Source organism: Microtus pennsylvanicus, chromosome 2, assembly GCF_037038515.1.
Source record: "Microtus pennsylvanicus isolate mMicPen1 chromosome 2, mMicPen1.hap1, whole genome shotgun sequence".
Classification (NCBI taxonomy): domain Eukaryota; kingdom Metazoa; phylum Chordata; class Mammalia; order Rodentia; family Cricetidae; genus Microtus; species Microtus pennsylvanicus.
This window is the reverse complement of record NC_134580.1, coordinates 6,972,466-6,993,077: the sequence shown is the minus strand read 5'-3', so window position 1 is coordinate 6,993,077 and position 20,612 is coordinate 6,972,466. Positions and strand designations below refer to the sequence as shown.

Here is a 20,612-nt window from a genome sequence, read left to right as displayed (position 1 = left end):
TGATTACCATGTCTGACAGCTTTCCAAATACACAGAAAAGGAAGGTATTTAGGTTACACATTAAAACTTAAAAGGGGTATGCACCCCAAGAATCCGCAGGATGCTTGTGAATTAGCAGTTTATAATTTACATGAAGCTGTTCCCTTCCTCTTTTTCATTACTCTGCAGGAAGGTGAGTCACTTTTTTGCAGTTTCTCTGGTGATTCACCTCCTACAGCGATCAAGGCACTGTGCCAAATTGATTTCAAGCCCTGATGAGCATCCAGACCAACTGAAGCCTAGATGAACGATAATCAGATTTTACTATCGAAGCTGCACACACACAAAAGAAAAAAAATCAAATTCATAACGACTGTTTGTTATTTTTAGTTTTGTTTTCTTGACCTCCTCGGCTTCTAGCTCATGCCTGATTAATTGATGTGTTGAAAGAAGACATAATTTTCAGATGCATAGTAAATGAACTATAACCTTTAAAAAAAACCAGGAGATCATTAGCCCTTCTGTTCTGTCTCTTTTTGATAAAAACCCATGCACTCTCAAATAAATGAGATAGGAAATATAATCAATTTAATTAATATTTCTCAGAAAGAGACCATATCTATGAAGAAAAAGAGAAGTGTGTGTCTCTGACTTTCTGAGTATCTCCTTTGCACCCTGAAGACAAGCATTTTGTCTGACTTCCTCCTGCAGCAAAAACATGATTTATAAGCTTCCAATAAGCTATTAAAACTTTTGGTTTCTACTGTCCTTTTTTTCTCCTCTACTGAACTCACTCAGTGCAGAGCTGCACTGTAACACCAGCATAGAAAAACAAATATTGATCTGGGTCTTCATAAATCTGTTTTTTAAAAAACTATTTTAGAATCATAACTTGCTGGAATTGAACAGTTGTTAAATCTTTTGTTTTTATAGCTATCTATCTATATTTTGCAAAGATTGTGCTCATTATTCAGTTTTTTTTATATTCTCTAAGCTGCATCCTTAAATTTTTGAAATGTTTTTTTAGACATTTTCTGGCCCAGAAAAAAAAATTAAGAGCCTTCTAACCCAAAATAGTTTAAAATGGATGTGCCCAGCACCATGCCAAAACTCTCCCAACTGCTACAGTGCCACAAAGAAAAAAGTCTAGATAGGTAAATTAATATCACTTACTCAAATACAGTGACATGAACACACAATGAATTACCATTCTACCATAAGGAATTCAGTAATTGGTGTCGGTTGTAAGTGATGCGACCTTGTTATGTTTTAGACACTCGACCACAGAGAAATGCTGTCTGCTCATACCCTGACGTAACCTAGAGATTTGTAACTAAAGTCATATGCTGCAGGTGCTTCAGTCAAGGATGACTGTAGTCACATAACATTACATCACCGAGTGACGTCATGGCCATCTTAGTTTGGGTAAGTACATCCTATGTTTGTGTAGATCTTTTAGTGCTTATCTCGGAATGTGCCTGTCATTAAGCACCTCGTGACTATACGGCATCTGAGGCAAAATCAGCGGCAAGGAGGAAAGTTTCCACACTTGACTCTCAGTTGTCTGACTACCCACGTCACCATCACATTGAGAAATAAGAGGGAAAAAGGCAATTCATGCCCTAGATTCATTACCCCTCTGACTCCATTTCACTATAAAGGTCATCTTATCATACTCTTTCCACCGCACAATTGAGCTCCTTCTTGGCACTTAGATTTCTTTCATGACATTTAAAATAATATGTACTTAACTACTTGTTGTTTGGCTATTGCAAATAACACCAGACTAGAAGCTCCCCAAGGGCTTTGACCTGACTGTCTGACCACTGTGATCCTACACCTAAGGACTACCTTGCCATGGTGGGAACCCAGGACACATGTGAGGGGTGAATGACCAAATGGCTGAGTGCTCCTGCTCTGGGACAGGATTTCAAACATGACATTTTAAAAGAATCTAGCTCCTGGAATTGTCATGTATGCAAAAGCCTAGAATTTGAGCAAATATTTTTGAAGAAATCAGCAAATATCTCATGAGAACCATTTGTATGGTTTTGTGAAGAAGTGTGAATCAAGTTCCCTATGGTCGAAAACTTTCTGTCTAGCTGAGGAACCTCCTTGATTAAACATTTCTGAAGCAAACACACAATGAAGTCAAATCTCTCCCTCCGTCTCTGCATGCGTGTGTGCACACGAGTGAGCACCTGGTCTAGAAGACATCTCTTGGTTTTCTTTTTGGATCTGCTTTCCCCAACATTGTTCCTTCCCTGCCATTTTGTCAGAATCATGACAGGAAAGCACTTATCAGGTTATGTTAAGCTGGTGATCCACAATCCCACACAATTTCCTCAAGGCCAGTTGAACTGTGGAGTTTTGCCGTTGTTTTGAAAGGTATTGCAGTGCCTGTACCATACATTCCAGAACACGCAGTGAGGGGTGGAGACTCTCAGCGCAACAAACCCCACCAACAAAAAATGTAGATATTTGGAAGAGGTTCTAAACGGCCTCTGATGTTCAGATTTCATTACTAAGTTAAAAGGGGAAATTAGTCTTCGAAACTCCAGATTTCGCAATCGAAAATAAAGGATTGAAGAACTAGACAGGGGGTGGAGAGCTGATTCAGCGGGTAAGGGCACTGACTGCTTTCAGAGGACCAGGGTTCTAGCACTCAAATGGAGGCTAACACTATCTGTAACTCCCGTTACAACACCTCTTCCGGCCTCTACAGGCACTGTACATATGAGATGTACAGACTTCCATGCAGGAAAAAAAAAACCTATACACATAAAATAAAAAGGAATATAAAATAAACAAACCAACCAACCAGAGGAACTACTCAAACACTTGGGACAATAATAACAATAACATCTAAGAAACTGAGCACCTGAGCCGGGCAGTGGTGGTGCATGCCTTTAATCCCAGCACTCGGGAGGCAGAGGCAGGCAGATCTCTGTGAGTTTGAGGTTAGCCTGGTCTATAAAAGCTAGTTTCCAGGACAGGCTCCAAAGCTACAGAGAAACCCTGTCTCAGAAAAACAAACAAACAACAACAAAAGAAGGAAGGAAGGAAGGAAGGCAGGAAGGAAGGAAAAGAAAGAAAGAAGGAAACTGAGCACCCAATGGCATCTCTGGGAGGACACATTTGAGACTGCGCTAGAAGGAAAGCACATTCTTGTTTGTTCCGGTTCTATCTACAGTCTTGAGTTTGGCTTGGAAGAAATGGGCTCTGGCCTGTACTGTTAACCAAACCCTTACAGAGAATACAGCGGCACTGAAGAAGGTTACTGTTTTGATGGCGAGAACTCCACACTGAAAGAGGCAGAGAAGCTTTTCTGAGCCACTTATTTCCCGAAGCTTATTACATGACAACCTCCATACTAGGCAAGGAAGAGGTAAGGGAATCAGGCACACAAGGCACAATCCCCACTCTGCCTCCCCAAAGAAATGGCTACCACAGCTTTGACAGGTGTCACCTCAGTGCATTTAAGATCCAACGGCAGGGATTTGGGGTCCCTTCCCTCAATCATGGCATCTCTGAACCTTGTTTCCCTCATTTACAGCATAAAGAACAACACCACATAGGGCTATGGAAAGGAAGAAAGACAAAGGTTTGGAGAGAATTCTAAAAAATGGAGGATAGAGGCTGAGAGAATCAACTTCCACTGGACAGGGTCTTTCCTGGCACCCCTTTTTTTGTTTTTTCAATAGGAAGCTCAGAACAATGAGCCAGGTCACTGGGTCACACAGGAGACCCAGCCTGATGACCATGCAAAAATGGACAGGGATTCCTCCGGTGGGCAACTTCACTGAGGAAATTTCTGGAAGGTGAGCGGAGCCGCATTGCCGGCATCCGGTAGCGGGAGCCTCAGAACCCTCGGCCTGCCTGTCCTGTGCTTAGGCTGAATGGTGGCAACAGGAAAGTTAGGCAGGAAGGCAGCTGGTGACTTCCTCCATCTACTCTCTGCTCCACACTAGAGATTACCGCCCAGAGGGCCCTTCCAATCACCTACCTGGGAACCTCTTCCCCATCAAAATCAAACCCCCAGGCCCTTCGGCCTCCTCAAAGAGACCCAGGAGCCCGTGCCGTTGCCCACTTCCGCTTCCGCCTCCTCACTTCCGGCCCCTTAGCGCCCACCACGTGCAGAGCCTCTGGCTGGGGGTCTCCAGCAGGTTCATTCGTCCTGGCCCGAGAGGATCAAACAGATGGAAGGCAAATATTCTTGTTATACAATCTCAGTCAGTTGGCACTCTTCTAATTTTGCTTTCTATTTTTCCGCAATTTGTGTTACTATTGTAAATGGACCAGAAACGCCATCCTACAAGCCCTGACTGCCACCTCCAAGGTTAAAGCGGCTAATAGCCTGGAGGTGTAAAGCAGTGTATCTAACGGTCAGCGATGAAGCAACTCCAAGGACAGCTCCAGGTCTCACCAAGGGCTAGTCTTTGATATATTTAGCCCATCAGCAGTGAGCACACGCTTTGTACCTGGCTGGAAGGACCCAGATAAAGCACAGCCCTCTGCAGCATGCGTTTACAGATTAGTGGAGGTGACAGGCACAGTCACCGAAGATTGTGACAAGATATGTGTCGCATAATGAGAGAGGAAAGAGCATCTAATTCTGCCAAGGTGTATTTAAGGGCAGATTTCACAGAACACTTTACATCTGAATTAAATCATAAAGGGAGTTCGCAGGGCAGACGAAGAAGAGGACATCAGAGACAAAGGACATATCATGTATAAAGACACAAAAGCAGCAAGCACCTATTATCTCAGAAAAACTCCGAGTCCTCTAGTCACCGTGACTGTGGAAAAAGCTATTAGAGGAACCACCGTAGAAGATAAGTGACAGGCAAGTCCCGAAGAGTCTTGTCCCTATGGACATTGACAGTATAATTGAGCCCATGTTTTAAAGCTCGTTGGTAACTGAATGAAATCTTGACTAGGGTGGAAAGACTTGGAGGGTAGGAAAATACTTCATGGTAAAAAGTAAGGTTTTGGTTTTTTTTTACCCACCACGGCTTCAATTACTGTAATAGTCAACGTTATTGATACTGACATGTTGATAAGGAAATAAAATAAAAATCATGGGAGGCATGAAAGAAGTTGGTGTGTTCGAAATATTATTTAACTGGAAATAATATAATTAAGGCATAGCCAGAAGCAGCCTGGAAAAACAGCCTGAAAAGGCAGCCTAGGAAACAGATTGTCTGGGGCCTTAAATGTCATTCAAAGATATTTAGGTTTTATTCAATGAAGTAGTGAGGGAACGAGCGAGTATTTTATACATTACGTTATAATTTACATAATGTATATCTTATGTACATTTCAGAGATCTGTTAAAATTGGTCATTATCATCCTATTTTACAGAAGAGGAACTGCATTCGCTCTCTTCCATTAAGAATCTGCTGGATGCTAGGCACCATGCTACACCATGAGAATGCAAGGAGATTGTAGTCGGAGCAAAGTCCCCAGCATAGAGGACTGCCGTGACAAAGGCAGCTATAGAGTACAAGGGGAGCAAAGAAAAGACTTCCTGGAGGAGGTGAGCTTGTAGGAAGATGTGGGTGATAAGGATTGCTTAGGATATCCAATAAGCGAAAGCTTTCACGGGGCCCTCAGCCCTAATCACCAGTGTCCAGCTCTGTCCTTATTCCCCCAATCTAAAGACAATCTTCTGTCTTTGATTGTGAGCTCCACTGATATTTTCTTTCTTTTTTTATTTAAATTTTTTTAGAGATTTATTTATTTATTATGTATACAACATTCTGCCTCCATGTATGCCTGCACGCCAGATCTCAGTGCAGATGGTTGTGAGCCACCATGTGGTTGCTGGGAATTGAACTCAGGACCTCTGGAAGAGCAGTCAGTGCTCGTAACCTCTGAGCCATCTCTCCAGCCCCCTTTATTTAAATTTTTATTGATATTTATTGAGCTCTACATTTTTCTCTGCTCCCCTCCCTGCCTCTCCCCTCCCCACTTCAACCTTCCCCCAAGGTCCCCATGCATTCCAATTTACTCAGGAGATCTTGTCTTTTTCTACTTTTTATTCCCATTTAGATTAGATCTATGTAACTCTCTCTTAGTATCCTCATTGTTGTCTAAATTCTCTGGGATTGTGGTTTGTAGTTTGCTTTATGTTTAAAAACCACCTATGAGTGAGTACATGTGATAATTGTCTTTCTGTGTCTGGGTTACCTCACTCAAAATGTTTTCTAACTCCACCCATTTTTCTGCAAAATTCAAGATGTTGTTTTTTTTTTTTTTGCTGTGTAGTACTCCATTGTGTAAATGTGCCACATTTTCCTTATCCATTCTTCTGTCGAGGGGCATTTAGGTTGTTTCCGGGTTCTGGCTATGACAAACAAAGCTGCTATGAACATAGTTGAGCACATGCCCTTGTGGCACGATTGAGCACCCTTTGGATATACATCCAAAAGTAGTATTACTGGGTCTCAAGGAAGGTTGTTTCCTAATTTTCTGAGAAATCGCCACACTGACATCCAAAGGGGTTGTACCAGCTTGCATTCCCACCAGCAATGCAGAAATGGTCCCTTTTCCCCATGACCTCTCCAGCATAAGTTGTCATCAGTGTTTTTGATCTTGGCCATTCTTACAGGTGTAAGATGGAATCTCATAGTTGTTTTGATTTGCATTTCTCTGATGACTAAGGATGTTGAGCATTTCCTTAAGTGTCTTTCAGCCATTTTAGATTCCTCTGTTGAGAGTTCTCTGTTTAGGTCTGTACTCCATTTTTTTTTTACTGGATTATGTGTCCAATTTACTGGATTTGGTGTCCAATTTCTTGAGTTCTTTGCATATTTTGGAGATCAGACCTCTGTCTGATGTGGAGTTAGTGAAGATTTTTTTCCCATTCTTTAGGCTGTCATTTTGTTTTGTTGACCGTGTCTTTTGCTTTACAGAAGCTTTTCAGTTTTAGAAGGTCCCATTTATTAATTGTTTCTCTCAGTGTCTGTGCTGCTGGGGTTATATTTAGGAAGTGGTTCCCTGTGCCAATGCGTTCAAGTATACTTCCCACTTTCTCTTCTATAAGTTTCAGTATGGCTGGCTTTATGTTGAGGTCTTAGATCCATTTGGACTTGAGTTTTGTGCATGGTGATAGATATGGGTCTATTTTCACTTTTCTACATGTTGATATCCAGTTATGCCAGCACCACTTGTTAAATATGCTTTCTTTTTTCCATTTGATATATTTTGCTTCCTTGTCAAAAATCAGGTGTTCGAAGATGTGTGGATTGATATCCGGGTCTTCTATTTGGTTCCATTGGTCCTCCTGTCTGTTCTTATGCCAATACCAGGCTGTTTTCAGTACTGTAGCTCTGTAGTAGAATTTGAAGTCAGGGACTGTGATGCCTCCAGAAGTTCTTTCATTGTACAGGATTGTTTTGGCTATCGTGGGTTTTTTGCTTTTCCATATGAAGTTAAGCACCGTTCTTTCGAGGTCTTTGAAGAATTTTGCTGGGATTTTGCTGGGCATTGCATTGAATCTGTTGCACTGATATTTTCACTCACCATTCTACATGCTGTACTGTGAGGCCAGAGATTGTAATTTTGGGAGGGGGAAGGGGAAAATTCCAAGACAGGGCTTTTTCTGTGTAGCCCTAGCTATTATAGAACACGCTCTGTAGACCAGGCTGGCCTCAAACTTAGAGATCTTCCTGCCTCTGCCTCCTGAGTGCTGGGATTAAAGGCATGTGCCACCACCACCAGGCTGAGATTGTTATTTCTAAAAACTATTCAAATTTCTCTTTCTAGAATGAGATTTTTTTTTCTGACCGTGTTCAGAAGGGACAGAATGCTGCGGCAGTTCTGGGGATACATGGAAAAGGCTCTGAGACAGAAACACAGTGCCTCCTTCACCACAACTCCAAACTCAGTTTAGTCATCCACAATCAACTTTAGCCCTGAAATAGTACGTGGATAATTTAAAAAGCCACAAAATCATGAAGTTTAAATTCGATGCCATTTTGATAGCATAATGCTCTGGACATCCTATCCACTCCACCTGGGACCTGTAATATATGCATGTTGTATGCACTTGCTCTGTTCAAGTAACCCGCTAAGGCAGCCCAAATCTGCTTAACAGTGTCTGCTCCCCTAAGGCTACTCTGCAATTCCTGCTCCTCTCTTCCTGCAGTCAATTAGGCCTTGTATTTTTTTTTTTTTTTTTTGGTTTTTATCGAGACAGGGTTTCTCTGTGGTTTTGGAGCCTGTCCTGGAACTAGCTCTTGTAGACCAGGCTGGTCTCGAACTCACAGAGATCCGCCTGCCTCTGCCTCCCGAGTGCTGGGATTAAAGGCGTGCGCCACCACCGCCCGGCCTTGTATTTTTTTTTTAAATGAACAGAGTAAGATACTTTTGAGAAACCACGTCACCGAGTGCTTTACCTACATGTATGTCTATGCACCAAAGTGTGCCTGGTGCCCAAGGAGGTCACAAGGGATTGAATCCCTCATAACTGGAGTTCCAAAGGGTTGTGAGCCACCATGTGGGTGCTGGGAACCAAGCCTGGGTCCTCTGCAAGAACAGCAAGTGCTCTTAACTGCTGAGTGGTCTGTCTCCTGAGTGCTGCTGGTATTAAACAGGATGTGCCTGTTTAATCCATATAACATTTATTCAGTGTATTATCACTGTTCTTTCTCATTATTCATCTCTCATTGTGCCTAATGTGTAAGTTAAACAGTATCATAAATATGCTTGTGCAGGAAAAAGAAACACAGTATATAAAGAGTCGGGAACAAGCACAGTGTGAGGCATCCCCTAAAGTCTGAGAGTGTTTCCTCCAGATAAAGGGCAGTGGGTGCAATGGTCGTGTTGTCTATCCTGTTTGGATTGTGTTGAAGCTATGAGGTCCTGGGCTTGACTCCAAAGCCATGTAGGCGTGAGAGAAAAGAGGAAGGGGTCTATGGTAATTCTCAAGTTTCTTTTGGGGGTGACTGTAAATGTCAGTCATTCATCGAGATCAGGAAGATGATCTGTGATGGTCTAACAAGAAGAAAAGATAAATTCTGGCTTGGAAATGTTTAATATGAGGATCGTGTGAGTCAAAGACCACCGGGAGGCAGGCTAGTGGAAAGAAGTGGAACAAGGAAGGTTTGCAGCCAGCTGTGGAGCCTTGTGGGTTGCCAACACAGGGAAAGTGGTTGGCAAGGCACATAGAAATAGATAAGGCTCGCTCAAATACTGTAGCCCCTATAAGCTGCAGAGGACTTGTCTAGTCTCAACAGAAGTGTGGAGTGGGCCCACACTGGTGGAATTAGCTTGCCTGATGTAATATTAGGGAAGGGGATCGTTTTTATCTGTATCCCTCCATTTGGGGTAACAATTTAGTTGCGTTATTGTACTATCTCCCTCCCAGTACAAATGCCACACTTTGATAATGAGTTCGTTGATGGAATGTTTTGTTGTTATTGTTGTTTTAATTTTCTGAACTCAGAGTTTTACAAAAAGTCAACAAATTTTACTCTGCTTGGCGTCCAGAGTACCCAGGGTGCCACTTCTTCTGACCTCAGACCATTGCTCCTGGCTCCCCAGTCTCTCAACTCTGGAGGCGTCCTTTCTCCAGAAGGTTGTCTTCTTTGGCTAGACTCACGGCCCAGGAGGCCGTGAGTAGTCGCACAGCTTTGAACCCTTTCTACAGCCACAACGCTCTAAGTTTCATTGGCAGCCTTGATCTCTCTTGACCTTCAGACTCGTCTGTGAAGAGCTCTGACCTCTCTGTTGAGATGTCTTACTACCATTTCAAAATCAGTGTGTCCGAACCCTGATCCGCCCCTCCATACAGGCTCTCTCACCGTCTCCTGGCCCAGTGACACTGCCTTGTTCTCCTTTCTCAGGCTGGGAGCTGTGGGGTCCTTTTGGATGCTTATCTTTCACTTTATGTCATAATTATCAGATCCCATTTGAAATACAGGATGGCTACTGAATAAACTGGTTATTGATGCTACTCTCCAGTAGATGTTACAATCATGTTACCAGGCTAGCCTTGAATGGAGACAGAAATCTGCCTGCCTCTGCTTCCAGAGTGCTAGGATTAAAGGCTACCACACCTGGCCTTTGTTGTTGTTGTTGTTATTGTCTTCTTTTGGGGGGCAAGGGCATTAGCTCATATTGTAACCCAGGCTGACCTAGAACTTACAATTTACCTTAACCTCATGGCAATCCTTCTCCTTGGGCTTCTGAATAGTGGGATTACAGCCACATGTGCTGGTTGTTAAACGTGATGATCACCCTCTGGATGTGGAGTCTAGCCATTCCCAGACACCTCTGCTTCACTAAGCCGCCATTGCTCCCACCTGGACTGCTACAGTAACATCCTGGGCAATGTCAGGATTCTCCTCTTGGTCCCTTACAGTGGTGGTTCTCAACCTGTGGGCCATGACATCTTCAGCAAACCTCCATCTCCAAAAATGTTTACATTATAATTCATAACAGTAACAAGGTTACAGTTATGAAATAGCAATTAAAATAATTTTATAGTTAGGGGTCACCACAACCCAAGGAACTGTATTAAAGGTTCGCAACATTGGAAAGTTGCGAACCATTGCCTTACGGTATAGTGTTTGTTGTATGAACCTTTCCTGGAAAACATAAATATCTACTAGCCCACATGGGGACCAACAACAGACCAAAGTAACTCTCCTGCCCAGGAGGAGCTTAGTGAATCAGTGAGTTAATTTGGTTTACTTAGAGCAGGGATTCTCAACCCTCCTAATGCTGTGACCCTTTAATACAGTTCCTCATGTTGCAGTAATCCCCAGCCATAAAATTATTTTGTTGCTGCTTCATAACTGTAATTTTGCTACTGTTATGAATCATAATGTAAATATCTGTTTTTTGATGGTCTTAGGCGACCCCTGTGAAAGGGTTGTTTGACCCTCCCAAAGGGTCATGATCCACAGGTTGAGAACCGCTGACTTATAGACCCATAAGTGAGGGGTTACTGACAGGAACATGATCACCCACTTCAACCCCTCCACCCCGCCCCCCGAAACAGTCGCATCACCATCATTTCCCCATAGCTGCATGGATGGAGTTCCCCTTGATTAACCTCTCGTCTTCTGAGACCACGTGCAACTGAGGCAGGGTTACACACAGCTCAGGGGAAGGGTACCAGAAGGAATGATGGAATCCCAGTTTGAGGGTCCACCCCTGCCCTCATTAATGCTGTGGAGAAACACCAGTAAGCCAGATTTTGAGGATTGCTCGCAGCTGCTGTGTTCAAGATGGAAATGGCCGTGAGGCTCAGAAGACAGTGTTCACAGGGCAGTCAGGAGACTCCTTGAAAGATTTCAAACCCAAGGCAGCTCACAACACTCTCAGTTCAGATTCTCTCACTGGCTCCCATAGCCACAGCTAGCCAGACTCCACCGCCTGGCAGTCTGCCCTCTTTGACCTCTGTACACACTTCTCTGCCTCACTCACTGTGGCAGTTTCGTTCTCATCCTAAGGTTCTGTAGCTGTGAGTCCTTACTACCCCAGGTCTCCACCCGGCTGACTTCCTCCGTCTGTGGTATTGTTTCTCCCTTGACCAGAAGGAAGTGCCCAGCAAGGCAGAGGCTGCATCATGCTCACCAGTACCTTCCTAGCCCAATCCTAGAGCCTTGCATGGAGAATATCCAAACTGTATGGACTGACTGAACGTCTAAATGCACTCTGTGGAATCAGAAGTAGACATTTTACTCAGAAAATGAAATGAAGCCCAATAGCACATAAACTCTGTTATGAAAGATGACCCTTCCAAAGGAGTCGCTGGATTTTTTTTTCTTCTTTTGAGCAAGTGTGGTTTTTAAGGAAATTCTCTCTATTGAGGATAAGTGGGACTTCACACAATCCTGACTCCTCCCAGGGACTTGCTGATGGCGAAAGCTGAAATGCAGATGTGCTCACTTCAGGGTCTTTATCCCTAAGCTGCAACTTCGTCCTCTGTCAGTCACAGAGCTGTCTTGAAGTAAACCACCCCTGTGGCTTCGTCCCCAACCCGTGTGCTATCATGTCTGCCCATCAGCCAGTAGATGCTAGCAAAATTAATTCTCTTTGAGGTTCTTCAGCTCTGTGCTCTGCCCTTTACTTGGAAGGGGAGGGATTCTGTTCCCTGGGGAACAGGACCCTGTGGGAAAGTAGCTTCCACGTTAGGGTGCACACTGAAAGTACCCACAGAGAGGTTCTGGATAGAACCATTCGCCATTTTCCCTTTCCCACCCACGCCCCAGCTGTGCACACGTGGTTAACCATCACAAGCCACTGACCTGGTAACCACTGCTGAGAAGGATGCTGGCCAGAGGCTCTCGGAGATCAGAAACTTGGCAGTGAAGCTGTTAAATGTAATGATGGGACCCAAGAAGGTCATTAGATCACAGAGGCGGGGCCCTGAAGCCTTAAAGTCAGAGATGTGTTACCTTTAGAATTCTTTGTAATGTGAAAATAGCAGGGATCCCGTTCACAATCAGCTCAGTTTTAAGAAACTTGTGCAGGCTTCCATTAATAAGAAAAGGGCTGGAGAGATGGCCCAGTAGAGAGGGCCATACACTGCTCTTGCAGAGAACCAAGTCTGGCGGCTCACTGTGGCCTCATTACCTGAGTTTCGGGGCCCCAGCATTCTTCTGATCTCCATGGGCACTGCATTCACGTGCATGTGCCCACACACATATGCACATACCTACACACATATGCACATAATTAACACTAAAATAAAAAAATTAAATTCCATTACTAAAGAGTCGGGGACAACAAATTACTTCTTCTAGTTCATTTGATGAATGTTTACTGAGCACCTACTATGACCAAGGTAGCTTGCTTGCCACATCTATACCGGGCTTCTTCTTTCCTTTTTCAATTAGAATGCTTAAGTAAGCAGCTGTGATGTATGTACATATCTATAACCCCAGCACTTGAGCAGGCTGGACCCAGGTCTTGAGGCTTTGGCAAGAAGTTGGAGAGTTCTAGGTATAGCCTGGCTATATTACATAACAAAACCTGTCTCAAAAAAAAAGTAAATGACTATAATTAGAAAAAGGGTTTTAAAAAGTAAATCTTCAGCAAAATTCATCCTTTAAAGAAGCAATGAGACACCACCTCAGAAGGCAGGAATGAAAAACAAGTTAAAATTTTAGAACTTTGAATTGAGTCAAATAGAGGAAACGATCCAAGGATTAATGCCAGCAAAATCCCAATATTTCCCTCTTCACCTTGGGTCCAGCCTCCAAACTCTAACAGTGTTACTCACCCCATTGACATATGTCTCGCTTTTATGCAGAAGATACAAGAACATAGAGAAAGGAAGAAGCCGGCCCAGGCTGCAGGTGGTGTGGGGGGAAGGGCAGGTTAGAACTGCAAAGGTAAGAGCTAGGGAAGCTGAGGGAGAAGAACCTGAAACTGCTTTGGCTCCACCTTGCTCAATGTGAAGTCCTATGGGTCTAAGGAAAGACCCTTGCCAATGACAATGGCAAGCTCTGGCTTAGAGCTTCTAACTCACAGGCTGGTTAACTCAGTTGGTTAGTGCATGTTGCTAACAGAACTCCTGGCTCTGAACTCCCTCCCCCTTTCTTTCTTCTTTCTTGGGTCAAGATTTTTATCACAAGCTAAGAGTTATATGACAGACTGCATATATTTAGCAAGCGATTTCTCTGAGGTTTTAGCATTGCCACTGACCAGGGTGACTTTAACTTTTTCCCAGTGGCCTTTGTGTTTCTCTGGATGGAGGGATGTCAAAATAGGGCTTTCTGTGAAGTGAGTGGCAGCCTGCTAAGGAGCCATATCCAGGATGAGAAGTTTTCGTATGTGAATATGAGCGTTGGAGGCAGACGGGTATTGTTAAAACCGAAACATAAGAGGAGCAGGCGCGTTTCGGTGAACCACTTGCGTTTTGGTGCGACTCTAGCAGCAAGAAAACAAAACCACATAATCTAAGGCTCACGCCCAACTCTGTGCAGCTGGGTGTCTGCTAGTTCCTGTGTGGTTTGCCTACAGACTGGCTGGGGGTAGCTTGGAGGGAGAACAAGAGGTCGGGAGGAGGAAGCTGTACTGATGGATCTGGGGCTTGCACCCTGCTTCAGTGTGGTGCTCAGGAGCCAGCACAAGGCAAACCTGTACCCTGAGGTGCAGTAATCCTGACATTTGACTGAATCTCCCCACTGGCACAAGGCGATTCTAATAACTCGTTGTCAAAGCCAGGAAGATATATACACCCAACCTCTTCGCTTCCAAAAGGTATGTCCTGCAGCGCGGGTGTACACCCTCTTTCTTGAGCGCTTTTAAGGTTCTGTTCTCTTTGAGCCAAAGGAATCAAGGGAGAGCTGGTCTCACTGGTTTTCTAAACTTTGCTGTTAATACTTCAGTCGGTCAGCCCAGGTCTCGTCCAGGTGTTGCTGTGTTGCTAGTGATAGGATTCAGCTTCTGGCAAATGAACTAGAGAAGACTCGATCTTTACTAGGCTCGTAGCAATTATAAACAAGTCTGGAAAAAACTTTGGATGTTGGAGTCACAGAAGTAAACTCGCCCTCCAATGGTAAAGGGTCAGCGTTTAATCCAAATTGAGGCGTGGGAGGTGGCAGAGGAGTGAGCATCAGTGGCTGGAGCCCAAAGTCTGAGATCATGAGCTGCCTCTTGGTCAGTTTCTCCACCAGTTCCAACCTTTATGAAGAACACTGGTTTGGATTCCTTTAATGAAAGAAAACTTTCCATGGGAAGATATAAGGACAGGGTGTTGTCTATCTTTGTCTCTTTATTAATAGTTTTGTGGCATCTTTAAGGCCATCTCTAGTTTCTGCTGCTGTCCCCATCTGTTCCAGAATATGAGGAAGGGATGCAAAGACCAGGTTTTCACTAACCTAAAACATGACCGCATCTACTTACCTCAAATGTGGCCTCGTTAATAAAGCATATGTAACAATTTGCTTATTATTAAAAGTCCATATCCATAGTCAAATTAAAGGGGGCTGCTGAGGCTCTAAAACACATAGGGATAAAGCAATCATGAGCCCACAGTGTCAGAAGGTAGGAAACATCAATGGAAGAGTCTCACATCTAGGTACATTTAGCATAAACTGCTGGTTCTCTAGTGAGTCCCTTTGCTTTATTTTTCTCTTCGTGTTTGATTTCAGAAAGAGAATTTAGTTTAATGCAGTCTCCTTCAGTGACTCAACATGGCCTGCAAAGCTTGATATTCACGGGATACTCTTAGAGAGGCCCTCTTAAACGGAGCAGTCACTATGAAATTGCATCTTTTCCATGCCAAGCTTTTACACTTCTGACTTGAGGCATTTTTGAGAACTTTTGTTATGGTTTTCTGTAAAAAGGAGGCAGCCCCCACATCACTGAAGAAAGCCGCCCTGTGAGACTCAACTCGGACAGTCTCCCACACAGTAAGCTGTAATCTTATTCTCCCTAGATTGTAATAGCTTTCGTCTTTATAAATGACTTTACTGAAGCTGAGCGGAAGGAGGTGATTGATCTACTCAATATGAAGAAGTGTTCTTGGGTGCTAACAATAGCTTCCCTGTCTGAGACCTTCGGTTGTTTTATATCTACCACATAGGGGCACCATAAAAATAAAAGAGTTAGCGTAAATACCATGTACCTCAGGGAAAGGCACTATGAAAATGCATAATGGGAGCATTATTATTTCTCTAAATCTTGGTCACTTTTCTTCCTCTCTCTTGTACAAAACGCATCTCTCTTGCTGCCCGGAGCCATCTCTTTTGGAACCATTGGCTTCTGGAAAAGCTGCTGGTGACCCTGATTTCCATGTATTTATTGATTCCCAGAGAGTAACACCCGCTGGCGCTGGGAGCTTAAAGGGCTCATGCCTGAACTTGAGCCAAACTCGCTCCTTTTCCTGGCTCTAGAAACAAATATGTCATTAAGTGTGATCCCATTGGGGTTTCTTAACTAAGTCACAGTTGCTGCTGGGTCGATTCGAGGGACAGAATCTTCAAGCTCCCATGAAGCAAGCTCAAACTTTGTTGAAGGGAGGCTCAGCAAGCGAAGGTGTTTGCCATCAAATCTAACACTCTGAGTTCAGACACCCATGGTGGAAGAAGAGAGCCCGTTCCACAAATTGTCTTCCAACGCTACACTCATACCATGGCACATGGTGCAAGTGTAAAGAATAGAATAAAATAATAATAAACAGATATTTTTAAAGTCAAGAGGAGTCACTTAGTGTAGTTATTTGAATCAAAAGGTAAAATAGTCTAGCCCCATTTTGTATCACTAAAATCTTTGCTCCTCATATCTCCTTATGTAGAGGCGTCTCAATCTCGTGTGTCTCTTTTTTTCATTATTGTATTTTTATACTGTTTGAGAATTTTCAGGAAATCACAGCTTCATTCAGCAAACATTTCGCTAGCATTTTAGTGAGCAGTTGTTTAGTGTCAGTACTAGTACTGCACTCTGGTGCCAAGATATCTATAAAGTTCACATTGGGTTTCAATACTCTTGAGCCAATAAGAATTCAGTAAATAATTTTTAAAAGTAGTTTTCTTTTTTAAGTATATAAGCATAGTCCAAAGTTTTAGAGAATTTAGTGAAACCGCAACAACATACACGACGATGGAAACCTCCTTGGCACTCCAAAGACGCTAGGCACATGACTCATGAGGCAAGTGAATTTCCGTGCAGAGTTAAGCTGGGCATGGTGGCACGTGCCTACAGTCCCAGCACTTGGGAAGCAGAGGCAGGAGGCTTGGTGCAAGTTCAAGGCCAGCTAGAGCTACACAAGACCCTATCAAGAAAATTTACAAATTTTAACGAAAAGCTAAAATGCTAAACTCGTCCCACTTAGGTTTACTAATATAACCTTTTCCACACTCGTTCTGTCCGCTGTGATGCTCTCTGAATTTCTGGTAAGCTGCAGATGAATGACAGTTCACTACTGAGTAATTTAGTTTACATCCAAAATGAGAACATTCTCCTATATAATCACAATGCTATCACTATGGTTCTTAATATCTGCTGCCTAAAGACTGGTCCCCAGCTGTCACCTATAACATTATTTCAAAAGACCAGAATCCAGCCTTCATATCTCTCAGCTCCGCACTGGACTCTGCTTTCTGAGTTAGGCCAGCGATCGTGCAGAAATGCCCCACATTCTGAGCTGGCTCTTGCCTCGTGGCTCGTCTGTCATGGTGCTCCTTGGCTTCTTGCCTTTCACATAATCTCCATCTTAGGACTAAAAGCACAGTGAGACCGGTGTTTACATGTACTCTGTGTGCACATGTGCGGATGCGTGTGTAAAGCACACAGGTGGAAGCCGGAGGCTAACTTGCCAGAGCCAGATCTCGTTTCCTAGCAAGTGGGATTTGGGGATCGAACTCAGATTGTCAGGTCTGGCAACAAGCGTCTTTACTCGGCTCATGTCGGGATTCTGGTTGGACATTTTTCATAAGATGCCACGGGGTGCTCCGTATTGCATCGTATCAGGAGGCACATAATTCTGGATTGTTTCACCATTTACAATGCCAAATCTGATCCTGGCTCTGGGCATTGATTTTGCTCTAGGGATCTCTCTCTCTCATTATAAAAGTGCCTGTTCCATCTGACAATTAACAAGGAATCAAGAGGGGTTGACACTCTGGCGCTGTTCTGACATTCTAGTCCCAACTGCTTCCTTCTGATGATTTAGGTCCTAGTCTTTGCCTAAATCAATATTCCATCAGTGCTCGTATCTATTTTTAATATACTTTGAACATGCGTAAGACATGAGCAGTTAACACTCGTGACAGAGGCTGTAGATATGCTGTGTGCATAAATTCACACAGCAGTAATAATAATAAGTTACACTGGCCGAGCGCTTGCTGCAGAGCCAAACAGCCTAAACCTGAGCCAGGCTTCCACGTGCTGAGTGAACTGAGCAAAGTTCAGTCTCTCTGTTTTGGTTTCTTGAGCTGTAATGAGGGTGCTAGTGGGGTTGTCTGAGGATTGGATAATTTAGACATGTTTCCAAACAGTGTGTCGTCGGTGCTGTTGCCGCTACTGCCCCGTGGCTGATCTGCTACCCCACCTCTCACATTGCTAGTGAACTCCATCTCAGGACCCCATGTGCCAGTCTAGCCCTTCACAGGCATGGAATCGCTTACCTCTCCTGTGGCGGTCAATCACATCTTCACATAGAAGACAGTGAAGGTGCAAAGAGGTCAAAGTACCTCACAGAGACCACTCGCAGCAGAGCCAGGGCTTGATCCCAAGCCATCTGATTCCAGAGCATTCTCTGCGAAGCATGGCATGTGGAAAGAGGAATGACAGGACAGAATTAAATGGAAATCAGCCAAAAGGGCCGCCCGTACTCAGGGTTGAAGTTGAAAATCTAGCGTGGCTACCTAAGTACATTGCAGGTTTGGGATTTTTTTGAATAAGAATAGCATTCTAGGAAGCATAGATTTGTATGCTTCCATCACTTAGGAACTTCTTCAAGAAACTTGAGACCATGGAAGAGTTGGAGGTGAGGAAGGGAGAACTCAAAGGCAGGGGCAGGGATAGAAAAGACTAATACAGCAGAGGAGTTATGAAACCTTGGAGCCGCAGGGCAGAACATGATATTTTGATAGAGTCAGGAGGGGGGAGTCCTTCTCACTTTTCACATTGCTGTACTGTAAACGATTTTACCCCTGAAACACTGATGTAGAAGCCTTGTCCAATTCATAAAAGCCACACTGGGTTTTTTCGGAGGAAGATGGATGTTTGCTGTTGGTAGTAGTGCCGGCGGTTGGTTATCTCAGGCACTCAGACTTTGCCTAAGTCAGTCTGTGACTTCAGAAACACGCAGTTTTATCCAGAAAAACTTCCCTGGCTAGGGAATGGTCCCAGCCTTCATTAGCATATGAGCGGCTTCAGGGCTGTGTCGGTCTTATCTGCCCCTTAATTGCTGTTATGGAAGGCTTTCAAGTGTAATTTTCTAAAGAGAACTAAAAAAAGTGAGTAGACGGAATCCGGCATTATTAAAGCTTTTCTGCGTTCCTAGGACCATCATTGCTAAGCCGCTTCTGCATTTTCATGTTTTTTAATGAAAAGCAGCCTAATTGATCAATTGGTCACAAAGAATACTTTTCCATTTGTTTTGGGCTTTGTAATCCCCACCCCCACCCCTCAGCCTTCCAGAACCACGGGTTTAATGTGTCAGCGTAGAAATGGTTTATGATTTGAGTCTTTTTGTCTAGTGCTTTATGGGAAAATCCTAGACACAAGTGCTGAGAACTCTGTGGGAACTCAGTCAATAATGAGGAGATCGTTCTCTTCTTAAATCTGAATTTCAGGAAGAACCTCAATAACCAAGATATATTATCAGGGGAGAGCACGAATGGGGGGGGAACCTGCTTGATTTGTAGCTGGAGACTTCTGCTCATTATTTTATAAGCTGGAGATTTAGTCCTCGGTAAAGGAGTAAAGTGTGAAGTGTGAGGGAGATGGTTTGGTGGGTAAACTGCTTGAGAGAGAAGCATAAGGCCCTGAGTTTGGATTCCCAGCATGCCTGGTTAGGGTGGCAAGGCAGGAAAATCCTTGGGGCTTGCTGGTCAGCCTATCAGAATCAAACTTCAGGTTCAGTGAGAGACCCCTGTCTCAAAATAAATAATATGAAAAGGATAAAGAAAAGCAGTTGATTAAAAAAAGGCACCTGATATTAACCTCTGTAAACCACACATGTTTGTATACACACACACACTCAACTGAAAAGCCTCTCTTCCCCTGCATAGAACTGTTACCAAAAGGTGTTTTATTTAACCAGTAAGTGGTTGCAGCAGAGTTCAAACATACATTAACGCAGCGCACAACGCCTGTCTGCGCTCTAGCGCTACCATACAGTTTGCAAGCTTCGGGCAAGGGGCTGGAGGTTGAAACATACAAACACACACAGACAGAGACAGAGAGACAGGAACACGGACCTCTAGTCACTGGTAAGAAGCCCTCTATTCACTAGCACCACAGAGGCTTATATACCCAACAGTCAGGTGGGCCAACAGGTGAAAACCTTATCCTCTGATTCTCAAGGCCAAGGCAACACGTGCTGGCGAAGCAGAGCTGGTAAACAACTTTGACACAGCTTTCAGTAACTCACATCAGAAGGAAAGTGAAGATCTCTAGCAGGAAAGAGCAGCTGGAGGCCAGGATTCCAAATGGTCCCAACACATTAAGACTAGGAAAACTGGCAAATTTCAACACCTTATGTATCAACGTTTTAATTGCACATAAATAACACTGATACCCACAGCACCAGCTTCTCAGTGGTGGGAGAGGCAGGGACGCGACATGTGGGGGGGGGGGGGGTCCGTGTTCCACTCAGCTTCTTGCTGGCTCACACAGATTTTTCCCTAGTGTCCATCCGAAGAAGCCCAACAAGAAAACTCTAGATTTATTTTACTCTGAGCCCAACAGGATTTTAAAAACAGGTTTCCAAACACTATCTCACTTGATCTAGGTGAGGTCTTCAAGGCAGATAAACCACATATCTTACCTCTAACTTTGCAGAGACAGAAAAGCAAAGTTTAAACGTCTCACTGGAGGTGATTTGGCTGATATATGCTGGGACTTACACTCTCCCCCTGTGTTCTGGTCATGTCCTTCTGTGGCAGGAGTCCTCGCTCAGCTTCTGCAGATCTGAATTGGGGCTCTACCTAAGAGAACC

At 43.9% G+C, this 20,612-nt stretch overlaps 1 protein-coding gene across 1 annotated transcript in view; it reads left to right on the top strand.

Moving 5' to 3' along the window:
* The first annotated feature begins 14,073 nt into the window (after positions 1-14,073).
* Grap2 (GRB2 related adaptor protein 2) overlaps positions 14,074-20,612 on the top strand; it is a 68,924-nt gene continuing 62,385 nt past the window's right edge. Inside the window, exon 1 of the mRNA XM_075959842.1 lies at positions 14,074-14,203. The gene's annotated coding sequence lies outside the window, so the exon portion shown is untranslated. The remainder of the gene's footprint in view (positions 14,204-20,612) is intronic.